Here is a 12749-nt window from a genome sequence, read left to right on the forward strand (position 1 = left end):
GCCACTCACAGTGACTCCGTGGCAAAACCAGAGGTGTCTCTAGGTGCTAAGGAGCCCTTTTGGCAACTGCACTCCCCGGGGTTCCATGGGAACATCCCAGGGCTCTCTATGTTCCTAAGGAACAGGCAGGGGAAGGGCAATCCCAGGGCCTCCAGGGTAACATCCCAGCAATCTCCACGCTGCTAAGGAGCCACGATGTCACAGGAACTCACAGGCCATCTACAGTGACATTCCAGGGGGCTCTCTGCTGCTGCTGGAGAGCACTGATGTCAGAGACACTCACACTTGGCCCCTGGAGACATTCCAGGAGGTTCCATGTTGCCAAACAGCTGGGATGTCACAGGCACTCACAGGGGCTCCATGGGGACATCCCAGGGGTCTCAAAGGCTGCAAAAGAACCATGAGGACTCGTGCTGCCACAGGGGCTCCATGGGGACATCCCAGGCTCTCCATGCTGCTAAAGAGATGGGATGGCACAGGAACTTTAACATCACTTAAAGAATCATAGGAAAGGTATCAGGAAAGAAAGATTTCATATCAAAGCCACAGCAGGACAGGGTTCCTTGACAAGCTTCACTCTACTACTGACACAACGGTTAAAGCACTGCGAGGAAAAGCAACAAACAAAATCCAGAGTCAGTCAATCCAAAATGAAATACCATGAAAATCATCTGTGTGTGTGTGTATGTGCATGTCTTTGTCAAGATGCTATAAAGAGTAAGGATAAAAAGAACATGGCCTAAAGGCTCAATAGCACTTCACTTAACTAAAAGGTAGCAACATTTAAACTTATAAGTTAAACTTAACCATTTAGCAGTGGAATAACACTGAAAAGCTTTTAGACTCAACCATACTTCATTTTAAACAACACTTAACTGAGAACTGAACTCAAACCAGACACCTCAGAACAGGACCCATACAGGATTCACCATACCTCTATAGTAACTTTACTTACAAGCATAAGTTACTTACAGTTGTAAAGCACTTAAAGATCCAGGAGAGCAGCCCCTCTCCCACATTCCAGAGAGGACATGCACACCTGCACGCAGTGTTTACCATTCAGGCACAAACAAAGTTTCCAAGGCTGTTAAAATAAAAAAAAAGCAGGAACACATTCGACAGCACCAGTTGGTGGGAGCACACGTTGTCTTTGATAAGCTCAAGAGTAGCTCAGCCAAGCTGCAGTTTGTCAAGGCCGAGGCCTAACCAGCATTTCTCAGATCATGGGGAGGCTGAAAAATGGGAGGGAAGGGGAATGCACCACCACAAGCCATGAGATCACACCCGATCACAGGCCCTCCGTGCTGACATCCCGTGTCATCACAGGGCTCTTAATCCTCCAAAGACTTCTGAGGTCATGGGCACTCACAGGGGCTCCGTGGGGACAACAGAGGGGTCTCTACATGCCACAGAGCCCATTTGGCTCAGGCACGCACTGAAACAAAGGGTTCCAGAAAGATCTCCCAGTGGTCTCCATGCTCCTAAAGAACACCGAGGTCATGGGCAATCCCAGAGGCTCCACGGGGACATCCCAGGGGTCTCCCATCTACCAAACCAGACTGAGCTCACAGGCTGCAACAGGATGTCAGTTGTGACATCAGTGGTGTCTCTAGGCTGCTGAGGAGCCCTGATGTCACAGGATCTCACAGGGGCTCCACGGGGACATTCCAGGGATCTGCAGGCTGAAAAAGAGGTCTCTTGTCACAGTCAGTCACAGAGGTGCCATTGTGACATCCCAGTGGTCTCTGCTCAGAGGAACACTGAGGTTACCAGCAATCCCAGGGGCTCCATGGGGATATCCCAGGGCTCTCCAGGCTGCTCAAGAGCTCTGATGTCACCAGCAGTGACACAAGCTCCTTGGGGATCTCTGTCGCTGCTGCAGTGGCAGCTTCAGACAAAGGCTCCTAGAGCAGCACGGCCACTGAGTCACGAGGGGCACAGAGGGACCCCTGGCTTTCTCAGGTCCTTCTCACAGACAGGAGCCTGGGGCAGCTGCATCCAAGCCCAGCCTCACACTGTCACTGGTTTCAGTAACTCTGTCCAGCAGGACTTGAACATGGCAAAACTTATAGATCAACTTATAGAAAACAAATTATTCAGTAGGAGAAATGATTTGACACAAAGAACTCGATCACAATTATTGACTACACAGGAGAAAATCCAAACCTGCTCCTGGCAGTGTACAGTAGAGCACAATAGAGTGCACTCTATTAAAGCAGTAGGGAAGCAGTCATATTTCAGCAAGCAAACAGAAACAGTTATGAAGTAGAGCTCGTGTAACTCCCCACACCAACACTCGTGGCAGCTCTCTTTCTCTTCACCTCCAGGAGTAGCCTTGGTGGGCGTCACTGCCAGGAAGGAACCTCCACATACTCCAAGGAGGAAGATTTTAGAAGAACCTACCCTAGCAAAGAGGACTGCACTTTTACAGTTGAAAGGGATTGACTGGCTGGCAGAGGCCTTCAGGGCACTTTAGCAGCTTCTCTGCAAATGTTTTGCCTCACTATCAGCACCTTCATTCTGGCTTACTTGCCTGAAGGAGTTTCAGCAGAATCCAACACCAAAACAACACATGGTGCTTCCTCTCAATCCACCCTGAGAGCTTTGTAAATAGGACATTGTCCAAGTGCCTTGACCACATTCCAAGGCAAAGCAGCCATTGTCCAAGTGCCTTGACCACATTCCAAGGCAAAGCAGCCAGCCCAAAGCATCCTGCTACAGCTCCCAGGGGTCTCCAGACTGCTAAAGGGCAGGGAGGTCAAAGGCACTCCCAAGGCTTCCATCCTCACATCCTAGGTGGTTCGAGGTTTCCAAAGATCCCTGAGCTCACCTGCACTCACAGGGCTCCCATGGGGACATCTCAGAGCTCTCTGGGGATGATGAAGACCCGTGTGCTCAGAGGCACTCACAGCCATTCAGTGGGTACATCCGAGGTGACTTTAGTCAGCTACGGCACCGCTGTGTCACAGGCACTCACTGGGGTTCCATGAGGACATCCCAGCGCTCTCTGTGCTCCTGAAGAACACTGAGGGCACAAACAACCCCAGGGGCTCTACGGGGACATCCTAGGAGTGTCCCATTTGCAAACCGCACGGAGCTCTGAATCGTGCCGCAACCGGGCCAGGAGACACTTCAGAGACAGAGTCAGAGAAGCGGGTATTTGCTTTATTCAGCGTGCCGGGTGTGTGGGGATCGCTCCTCCAAACACACACACCTGGTGCTCTCTACAACACAGTATTAAGGGTTAAATTATGAATATTCATCACATTCCTTGGGACAGGTGTGGTTAAACAAATTATTTCTTGGAAGTCATTAGCATATGGGCCACGCATGCGCTGTGTGTCCTGGTGGTTGTGCTTAGGAAGGCCTCTCCTCTTCCTCGGGGGTCTTTCTGATGAAGGCCAGTATTCATCCTCGCAGTGAACTTGTCACCTTTCTCCCTGGGCATGCGTAGTCCTTGGAGGGATGATTCAGCAATCTCTGAGATCATCCTTGTCCCCTCTATCTTGACAAGATTAGGGTGAATTCGGCTTCTCCGGCTTTGTAATTAACATCTTCTGTCTGAACTAACATTTGCTGTCTCCCAATAGTTAACTTGTGCTTACATGAGTTAGTTATTGACTGCCCCTTCTTCAGCTCACAGCCCATAACAGGGTCTCAGTGGTGACATCCCACGTGTCTCAAGGCTGCTAAGGAGCTGGGAGGTCACAGGCACTCACAGGACCTCAGTGGTGACATTCCAGGGGGCTCCACGCTGCTAAAGAGATGGGATGGCACAGGAAACCGGCAGCAGCCGGCTCGGGCAGGACGCTCGAGGGCTCCTCTGCCCCGGAGGGGTACCAGTCCCCTAAATCCTACTCCTTTATTTTTCACCATCAGGCCCTACCAGAACACTTTTTTTTCCCCAAGGTTTGTTTTCTGTTGCACCCACAGCAGCCCCGCCGCGCTCCCGGCGAGCCGCCTCCCTTCGCTCCGCCTGCGCCGCCACGGCCCCGCTGCCCCAGAGCCCACACAGCCCCCACACACAGCCCGGCCGGCGGGGATCGCGTCGGGGCGGCCGAGCCCGGCCCCAAGCCGCCGGCCCCGGCGCGAGTTCCCCCGCCCGCCGCGAGAGCGCAGGGCCGGGCGCCCTTGGCCGGCTTTCGGCTTTGGTTGCGCGAGGTGAGAGGAGGTAATTTTGTGTGTCTGTTGCGGGGTGGTTTATTTTTCGGCGCGGGAGGCGGAGGTGCGGGTATGGGGAGGGGTGTTAGAGGGGAGCGTGGTAGTTGGTTGTTTCCCTTTTGCACCAGCCCAGGCGGCTTTTTCTTCTGCATTTCTTTCCTTCCTTCTGTTTTCCCCTCGCTCCCCGCGCCGCCTTGCAGGGCCCGCGCGCGGCCCAGGCCGCCCCGCCCTCACCGGCTCGGCGGTGGCGCGGAGCAGCACGGGAAAGGCTTTTCCCGCCGCCGCCCAGGGTCCCAGGCGCGGCCGGCGGCGGCGGCGGCCGGGAGAGGAGGAGGCTGCGCGGGGGCAGCGGGCGCGTTGGGCGAGCAGGGGGAGCCGGGCACGGGTGAGGCTGGGCACGGGCTGCGGGTGGTGGCGGGGGGCTGCGCGGCGTCTCTTTGCGAAAAGATTTCTGGCTGGGTCGCTTGGAGTCTTTTGGTTTTACGGCGTTTTTCCCGCGGTCCCGCGCTTCTTCTTCATCCCGCGGCGGGGGCGAGCAGGAGCGCAGCGGGGCGAGGGAGCGATGCAGAAATGAAGGCGGGAGGCGGGGCAGGGGCACGGCGGGTTTAGAGACCCGGGCCCCGGGCTTAGAGAGCTCCCGCTGCTGCCTGTCCGGGGGCGGGGCGGGGGGCAGGAACTCCGGCGGCTCCTAAAGACTCCCTCCTTCTCTCCCCGGGAGCAGTGCGGAGTGGTGAGGCGCAGGAGAGGGGCAGTGGCGGTGGTGGCGGTGAGAGAGAGAGGAGGGAGATTAAAGAGCCTTGGGATGTCACCATGGAGTGCCCGTGACTGCTCCTGACCTGTCTTTAGCAGCCCAGAGTCTTCTAGGATGTGACCGTGGAGCGTCTGTCACTGTCAGGGCTCCTTAGAAGGCCCAGAGAGCCCTGCGATGTCACCATGGAAGCCGTGTGAGTGCAGGTGAGCTCAGGGCTCTTTAAAAACCTGGCTCCCTTTGGAATGTGAGGATGGAAGCCTTGGGGAGGGCCTTTGACCTGACTGCTCTTCAGCAGTTTAGAGAAACCTGGCATGTCCCCATGGAGCCGTTGTCACTGCCGCTGACATCAGAGCTCTTTAGCAGCCTAGAGACACGGGGGATGTCAGTACAAAGCTGCTGTCATTGCCTGTGACCTCAGTGTTCTTTAGGAGCACTGGGATGTCACAATGGAACACTTCTGGGTGTCTGTGAGGAAGAACCTTTTTAGCAGCCTGGAGACACCTGGGGGGATGTCCCTATGGAGTCCCTGTAACAGCGTGTGACCTGATGGTTCTTTTGCAGCCTTCGACACCCTCAGAATGTCACCGTAGAGCCGCTGTGAGTGCCTGTGACACTACAGCTTTTCAGCAGCATGGAGACACCTAGGATGTCACTGTGGAACCCCTGTGAGAGCCTGTGACATCACGGCTGCTCAGCAGCCTGGAGACACCTGTTATGTTGCCATTGAGACCCTATGACAGCGTGTGAAGTCAGTGTAGTTTGGCAGATGGGAGACTCCTGGGATGTCGCCATGGAACCCCTGGGATTGCCTGTGACCTCAGTGTTCTTTAGGAGCATAGAGACCACTGGGATGTCACCACAGAACCTCAGTGAGTGCCTGTGCCAAATGGGCTCCTGAGCACATAGAGACCGTAGTGTTCTCACCATGCAGCCACTGTGACTGATCGTGACCTCTCAAGTCTGTGGAAGATTTAAGAGCCCTGGCATGTCACCATGGAGGCCCTGTGACCTCATGTGACCTCACTGCTCTTTAGCAGCCCAGAGAGACTTGAGATGTCAGCGTGGATGCCTGTCTGTGACCTCTCTACTTTTGAGCAGGCTGGAGAGAACTCTGATGTCACCATGGGCTGGTGGTTCAGGGAGGTAAGGGTGGGGGGAGGAACATGTGCTAGGGCTCACTGGGACCTGCTCAGGCACTGAGTCAGCAGGGACCACAGCGGTACCCAGGCCTGGGAAACACTCATGTCTCCCACTGGCCAAGTCTGGTCACAGGAAGCAGGTCTGCCCTCCACTGGGATGAGATGCCACATCTCCCCACTGGAACAGGGGACCAGGTGTACCCCGTGTCCCCAGCATGCCAAGTGTGGTCACGGGAAGGCCGGGTCTCTCCACTGGGGTCTCAGACACGGTCTGCCTGCTGCCGGCATGGGGCATGGGGAGCCTTCCCTCCTCTACCCAGGAGGCCAGGTGTGCTCACCAGAACAATCAGAGTAGTGGTATTTCACCGATGGCCGGGACACCAGTGGGCGGGTCACCCAACACTGCCAAGTGTGCACCACGCCTCCCACGTATTCCACACCTCTCGTGTCTCGTCGGAGCGCCAGAACAGAGTCAAGCTCAACAGGGTCTTCTTTCCGTGTTGCTTCTGCCAAGCCTGTTCCGTTGGCTGTGGTTTCTCTGGATAGTAAGTAGGGACAGTGGGAATCTCATTGATCCATTCATTCACATCACTGATTAGATGATGAGGCATTTGGCTATTTACTGAGCATTTATTTTCATATATGTTCCTTTTCTGGGTTAAGTATAGGTGGCCCATCCACCATGGTCCAAATCAGTAGAATTTAGTCTCAAAAGTGGGTGAAATACAATGCTACATCCTTGGAAGAATTGTGTCGTTCCCACTGTCCTTATGTACCATCAGGCTTTTAACTTTTTTTTTAAATTAGTGTAAGCAATAAGAACTCTATGCAACCGAGCCAGCCTTGCTTGCAAAGATATGAACAATATCAGCTGAGGTGAGGAGGGCTCTGGAGGCCAGGGCCCGGGCAGGCTTCTCCCGCCATGTTTTGGAGAGACCCAGGGCCTCTAGGAGCTCATTTGTTCCATAGAACCACTTTCTCCACTCTCCAGCAGGAAAGCCCCCAAACTTGGTATCTCCTGCATTGGCGAGTTCCTGAATGTGTTCATGAAGATGTTGATATTTTCTCACTTTTCCAGTTGCAGCTTCCTGTTGAAGCTTCCTGCTTCAGTGCATTCACATTTGATTGTCACCTCCATCACCAATGCCTGTTTTTCTCTTACAAAGATCAGGTCTGGTTTGTACATTTCACCGTTGTCATCCCTCACATGTGGCTCTTGAAACACTGTCCAATCCTCCTTTTTAGCTTTGTTGATCAACATGTCACAGATGTAGTTGTGTCTTTTAATTCTGCCATTTTGTGTTACTGCACAGTTTCCGATGATGTGGGAGCACGTTTCATTTTCAGCCTTGCAGTGCCTGCAGCTTTTGACGCACTGACCTTGTCTTCCTCTTGCCAGGAAGGAACTCTTGTGGTGTAGACATTGGCTCTCAGCTGCAATGTTGTTATTACTTTTCTGTGAGGTATGCCTCTGTATCTAAAGATCCAGAAATTGCTGATGTTATCCTCCTCAAAGTTTGTAATACTAGGGCCCTGGGATACCAGCTGTTTCCCTTTAGTAAATTCCTCTTTCCTCTGGTTACATGGTCACAGATACTGAGCTTTCAGAGTAGCTACTTCCCATTCTGATGTTGTGTCATCACCTGCACCATCCAGCAGTTCTGTCTTAGGTTTAGGCTCCCATATGGACAGGATCTTTTCTTTATCTCCTCCAGCTGTTATCCGTAATTTCCGGTAGATTTGATCGGAGCATTCTTCTTTCAGGAACGATCTTAAGGCATCATCCGACAATTGGGCAAAGTCGACGTAATCTTCGGGCCTGTATACTTAGATTGAGGCCCATCAATTTGGTGATACCCAAACCTCCATCCTTCATGCTGGAGTGCAGGACGGCATCACATGTGCACAGTGTTAAGTGTAGCCATTCCTTGACAGTCGATTGAATTTGTAGGCCAGGGGATTAAAGGAGCCCTGCTTTGCATCCGTGTGGTCTGCCAAGTATATTAGTGTAGGGATGGTGTCTATTTGTTTGGAAAGTCCATTTTCTGAACAGGTTTTAATGTGATGATATGTATGGATGTTCTCATGCATATTGCTCACCAGTCTGGTGACATGGGGGTCCGCTACCCTGTGCTGCAGATCATGTAGAATGTGCTGGTGGGTCACGGTGTCAAAAGCCTTAGCAATGCCCATGAATACGACACCCAGCAGTCTGTATTCTCTTTTGGGAGATGGAATTATTGTTCGTAGGAGTTTCCAATTTTCAGGGGATTCCGCTGCTCTTATAAAGCTACTTTACCTTGGGTTGAGGGGGCATGACTTAGTCAACCTTGCTGTCATTATTCTGGAGAAGAGTCTTAACAAGATGGAACCAATTGTGATGGTCTCCAGTTATCAGTGTCCTTTAAACAATCCAGTTTGGCTGACTTTGGTATTAATACAGTCCTGCATCCCCTCACCATGTCTGGGATTTTTATCTGATGTTAACCAAAGGTTGAAAATCTCCATAGTCTGGGAGAACTTGGGGTCCATCTTTTTGAGGTCCCTTAGGGTAATCCCATCTGGACCAGGAGCTGAATTTTTGCTAATTTCCTGCACATTCTTCTCAATTTCTTTAGCCATAATTAAGTCCCTGAAAGCACTGTTGTCAGGTTTCCCTTTAATTTGGAAGTTCCCAAGGCTCTTGAACTTGCCAGGTGTTTCCCATCTGGCTTTAAATGCTGAATAAATTTCGCAGGGTGGGATGTCACAGGACAAACATTCAACATCATCCAGAGTAATCTTGGCTAATTTCCCCCTATCTAGATGGAACAGGCACTGGAAGTGCAGGTAATTACCTCTCTTGATTGCTCCCTGACAGGTCTTCTTGAGTTTCTTTCCTGGGTCCTCCTTTTGTTCTTATCTTGGGTTGATGTTCTTATCTGGCTTATCATATGGAGGCATCCTGAAGCAGTCCTGCCCTGACTCATTGACCAGTGATGTCATCTCGTGGCCATGAAGTAACTGCTTGAATGCCTGTGGGAAGGTGTTGAGTTTGCCAGCTGAAAGCCATTCACCCAGAATTCTCTGCTAATGGGCCTGCAGCTGCCCCTCCCTCTGCTGGTTGATATTCCCCAGCTGTTCCTCCTCATTATCTGGATGGTGACTCATCCCAGGTTCTGTTCCCATGCCCACAGCTGGTTCCTCGGGCAGCAATCTCCTTTTGTCACTGATTTGCTTTGCTGTCTTGGATGGAATGTGTTTGGCTAATAGTTTATTGATGTTTTTGTTTTGCCAAAACTGAGCCTCTAACCTTAGCAGCAGATGTTCTTCCTCCTTGGTTCAACACCTTTTGTGAGCTCCTCGGGCAGAGGTCTCATTCGGGTGGGAAGCAACAATCCTTTCCTGATTTCTGACAATCAGGTGTGCCAATCTTCTGTGTTGTCCCAGGCCGATTTTTGTTTTGAAGTCACGGCTGCAAACCTCAGAGACCCACTCCCATGCTGGAGCTGTTTCAGCCATTGCCCTGCATTTAGGAAAACGACTAGCAATAGTTACTGATAGTTACTGTTTTTCCTTCTGCATGTAGCACATTGAAACCGAATCCTCCTTCTCCTGTGGGCTCTTTTCAGGTGTTTAATTAAGCCCAACACACGGTCCACCCGGGTTCCACAGCATGGACATGGTGGATTTTTGTCGGGAATCGTCACTGTTGGAACGTCCTCCGGCGTCCGATTCACGCTGTTCCCTGGCACGGGTGGGGATTTTGCCGGCGTGTTGTTCTCTGGCTCGGGAGGTGATGTTTCTGATGTGCTTTCTGTCTTTTCCTTGCCACTTTTTTCCCCATGGTTAAGTACAAACAACTGGTAGTCTACAGGAGACAGCTGTCTTCTCCCGCACTCAGATGAGGTGTAAGACATTTGTACACCTCCGGCAGCCTGTTCAAACCCTCCCAACTTGTGGAAAAATGAACACATTCATTAGTTTCAGACACTCCCTAGTTATAAAACTCCAACAACACCAGTTTGTTTTCATTTTCCACCAAATCTTGGGGTCAGATGGTAAATTTGCAGACAACAGGTCTCCTTCAGTGTTAGACAAGTGGTCCAGTTTTAAATTGCTAGGCCCCAGTCTACCCAGTCAGAAGGGCTGGTCTGGGTGCTGGTCAATACCTGGAATAAGCATATCAATGGCCCCATTTTACGGATCCGGAATTTTAGTTTGTAGCAAATTAAGGAGAGGAAGTATTAGATTGGTGGTGGAGCCCCAACCACTTGCTGTTCTTTGGCCAGCACAAACCCATGGGCTAGGTTTTGGGTAAAAAGCTCCACAGCTCTTACCTTAAATTTGTTTCACCGATTTTGGGGCTGTTGTTGGCTGGCAATTCCAGCAATAACTTGCTGGGGCAGAGGTCAGCGTATTCAGCAGCGTATTCAGTGGGACCACAAGGAGGTGCGACCTCTGCAGCAATGCCCAGTTTGTAGCTAAGCCCTCATACGCAACGTCCTTTTCATTGGTAAGTTCTCATACCTCTTTCTCCAGGTGTTTGTACTTGTTCACTTGCTCAGTAGTGGCTTCTTCTGGCGATGCTTTGGCTGATTCCTACTGCACTGTCACATCCACGACAAATGCCTGGGCGACCTTCGCCAGTACCAGATTAGGTTTATATAACTGTTGTTATCGCTTATATGCGGTTCCTGAAACACTACCCCCTCCTTCTTCTTCGCCTCTTTAGACAGCAGCTCGCCGATGTAACTGTGCCTCTTAATCCTAGCATCCTGTGTAACTGGGCAGTTGCCAATGATGTGGGTGCAAGTTTCATTGTCCGCCTTGCAGTGTCTGCATGCCTTGAGGTATTGGTCCTGTCTACCCCTGGCTAAAAATTCTCTCGCGGGGTAGACATTCTCTCTCAGTTGTAATGCTGAAAGGAGCTTCCTGTGAGGTATGCCTCTATTATTTTGCAGCCAATGATTACTAATTATGTCTCCTTCAAAATTTGTGATTCCGCAGCCTGGGACAATAACTTAGTCCATTTATTGAATTCAATTTTTTTGCCAATTGCATGGTTTAGGAAATTTGCTTTTTGAAGACGGTGCTTCCGGTATGTCTGCACTATACGAACCAATTGGTTCAGTCACTGTTTTGGTCTCCCAAATTGACAGTATCTTTTCTCTGTCTCCTCCATCTTAAATCCACAGTTTCTTATATGCTTGTTCCATTTAATCTTTCTCCGGGAACACCTTCATGGTTTCTTACTAAACATATGTCAGGAAAATTAATCCACAAACACCAGAGGTTTGTGTCCAAAAAGGAGATAGAGGAGTTCCATTACTTTATTTGAATAAAGGGAGAGGTCATGGGCATTTCCCATGGGTCTCTCAGATTGTTAGAGGATGCCGCCTCCTTTTTATCCTAATTTCCCAGCCGCATTTCCCTCTCTCTTTCCCCATTGGCTGAGGTACTTGAGAGGCACAGACTTCCCGAATCACCTAATACAGACCCTATTCTAATGTATACCCCCCCCTTTTCTTTTCCTTGTGTCTCTGTTCTTTTTCTCTAAATGCAGGGATTTAGCACAGCCTTGGGTAAGTAATAGTTTGTGTCAATCAGTGGAATTCCTATGGAATTTATGGTTCCTCCCATTGCTTCTTTCTCAGTATCTGGCTTTATCCACCAGCAGACCCACAGTTTGTTTGTAGAGATAAATCCCTCTCATTCCTTTCACATCTATGATTATATGTTTCTTTTCTTGGTTCAGTATAGGTGGCCCATCCACCTGGTCCAAATTGTTACATTTATCCCAAATACGGGCAGTGGGCGACACAGGACGATTGGCAGAATTGTACTGTTCTCATGTGTCCTACCCACTGTCCAGCAATGCCATTCAGCCGTATTTATTTTCCATCCACAGGAACGATTGAGCTTTGCTTGCAAAGATATGAACGATATCAATGGAAGAGAGGAGCTCTGTGGATGCCAGGGCCCGGGCAGTCTTCTCTTGCCTCTTCTTAGAGAAGCCTAGGGCCAGTAGCAACTCAGAGGTTTTCTTGTACCACTTTCCTTGTGCTCCTACAGGAAAGCCCATGAATTCAATGTCTGCTGCTGCATTTTTAAGATCTTGAACTTGTCTATGAAGTTGCTAATATTTCTTGACCACTCATTGGCAGCATCTTACAAGGATGAGTTGGAGTGCTGGTATCTGACTGTCATGTCCAGCACGAATGCCTTTCCTTTAAAAAAGATCAGATCTGGCTTGTATAACTCGTTGTTCTTGTCTCTGATACGCTGCTCGTGGAATACAGTCCAATTCTTCTTTTTAGCCTCGCAGCTAAGCATCTCACAGATGGAATTGTGTCTTTTAATCCTGACCTCTTGAGGTATTGGACAATTCCCGATAATATCAGCTGGTGTTTCATTACCAGTGCCACAATGTCTACAGGTTTTCACACATTCATTTTGCCTACCCCTGGCCAGGAACCCTCAAATGGGGTAGGCGTTGGCTCTCAGTTGTAGCGCAGTTATCAATTTCCTGTGAGGTATTCCTCTGTACCTTGCTATCCACCAATTTCTGATACTATCATTTTCAAAGTTCTCAATACCGTGGCCTTGGAATAGCAGTTACTTCCACTTACTGTATTCATGTTTCTGTCAGTTACAAGGTCTTGGGCTGTGGATCTTTGGAACGGCAACCTCCTGTTCAGATGCATCTTCACCCTCAG

At 50.4% G+C, this 12749-nt stretch overlaps 1 long non-coding RNA gene across 2 annotated transcripts; it reads left to right on the forward strand.

Moving 5' to 3' along the window:
• Positions 1–4444: 4444 nt before the first annotated feature.
• LOC138102194 (uncharacterized) lies at positions 4445–7338 on the forward strand. 2 transcript variants are annotated; one of them, XR_011147346.1, is made up of 3 exons: positions 4445–4546; positions 5008–5115; positions 5474–7338. It is a non-coding gene; the product is annotated as an uncharacterized lncRNA (long non-coding RNA). The 2 variants fall into 2 exon arrangements; XR_011147345.1 differs by lacking the exon at positions 4445–4546 and having other exon boundaries at positions 4746–5115.
• Positions 7339–12749: the final 5411 nt, after the last annotated feature.

This window comes from Aphelocoma coerulescens, unplaced genomic scaffold (assembly GCF_041296385.1).
Source record: "Aphelocoma coerulescens isolate FSJ_1873_10779 unplaced genomic scaffold, UR_Acoe_1.0 HiC_scaffold_63, whole genome shotgun sequence".
Lineage (NCBI taxonomy): Eukaryota > Metazoa > Chordata > Aves > Passeriformes > Corvidae > Aphelocoma > Aphelocoma coerulescens.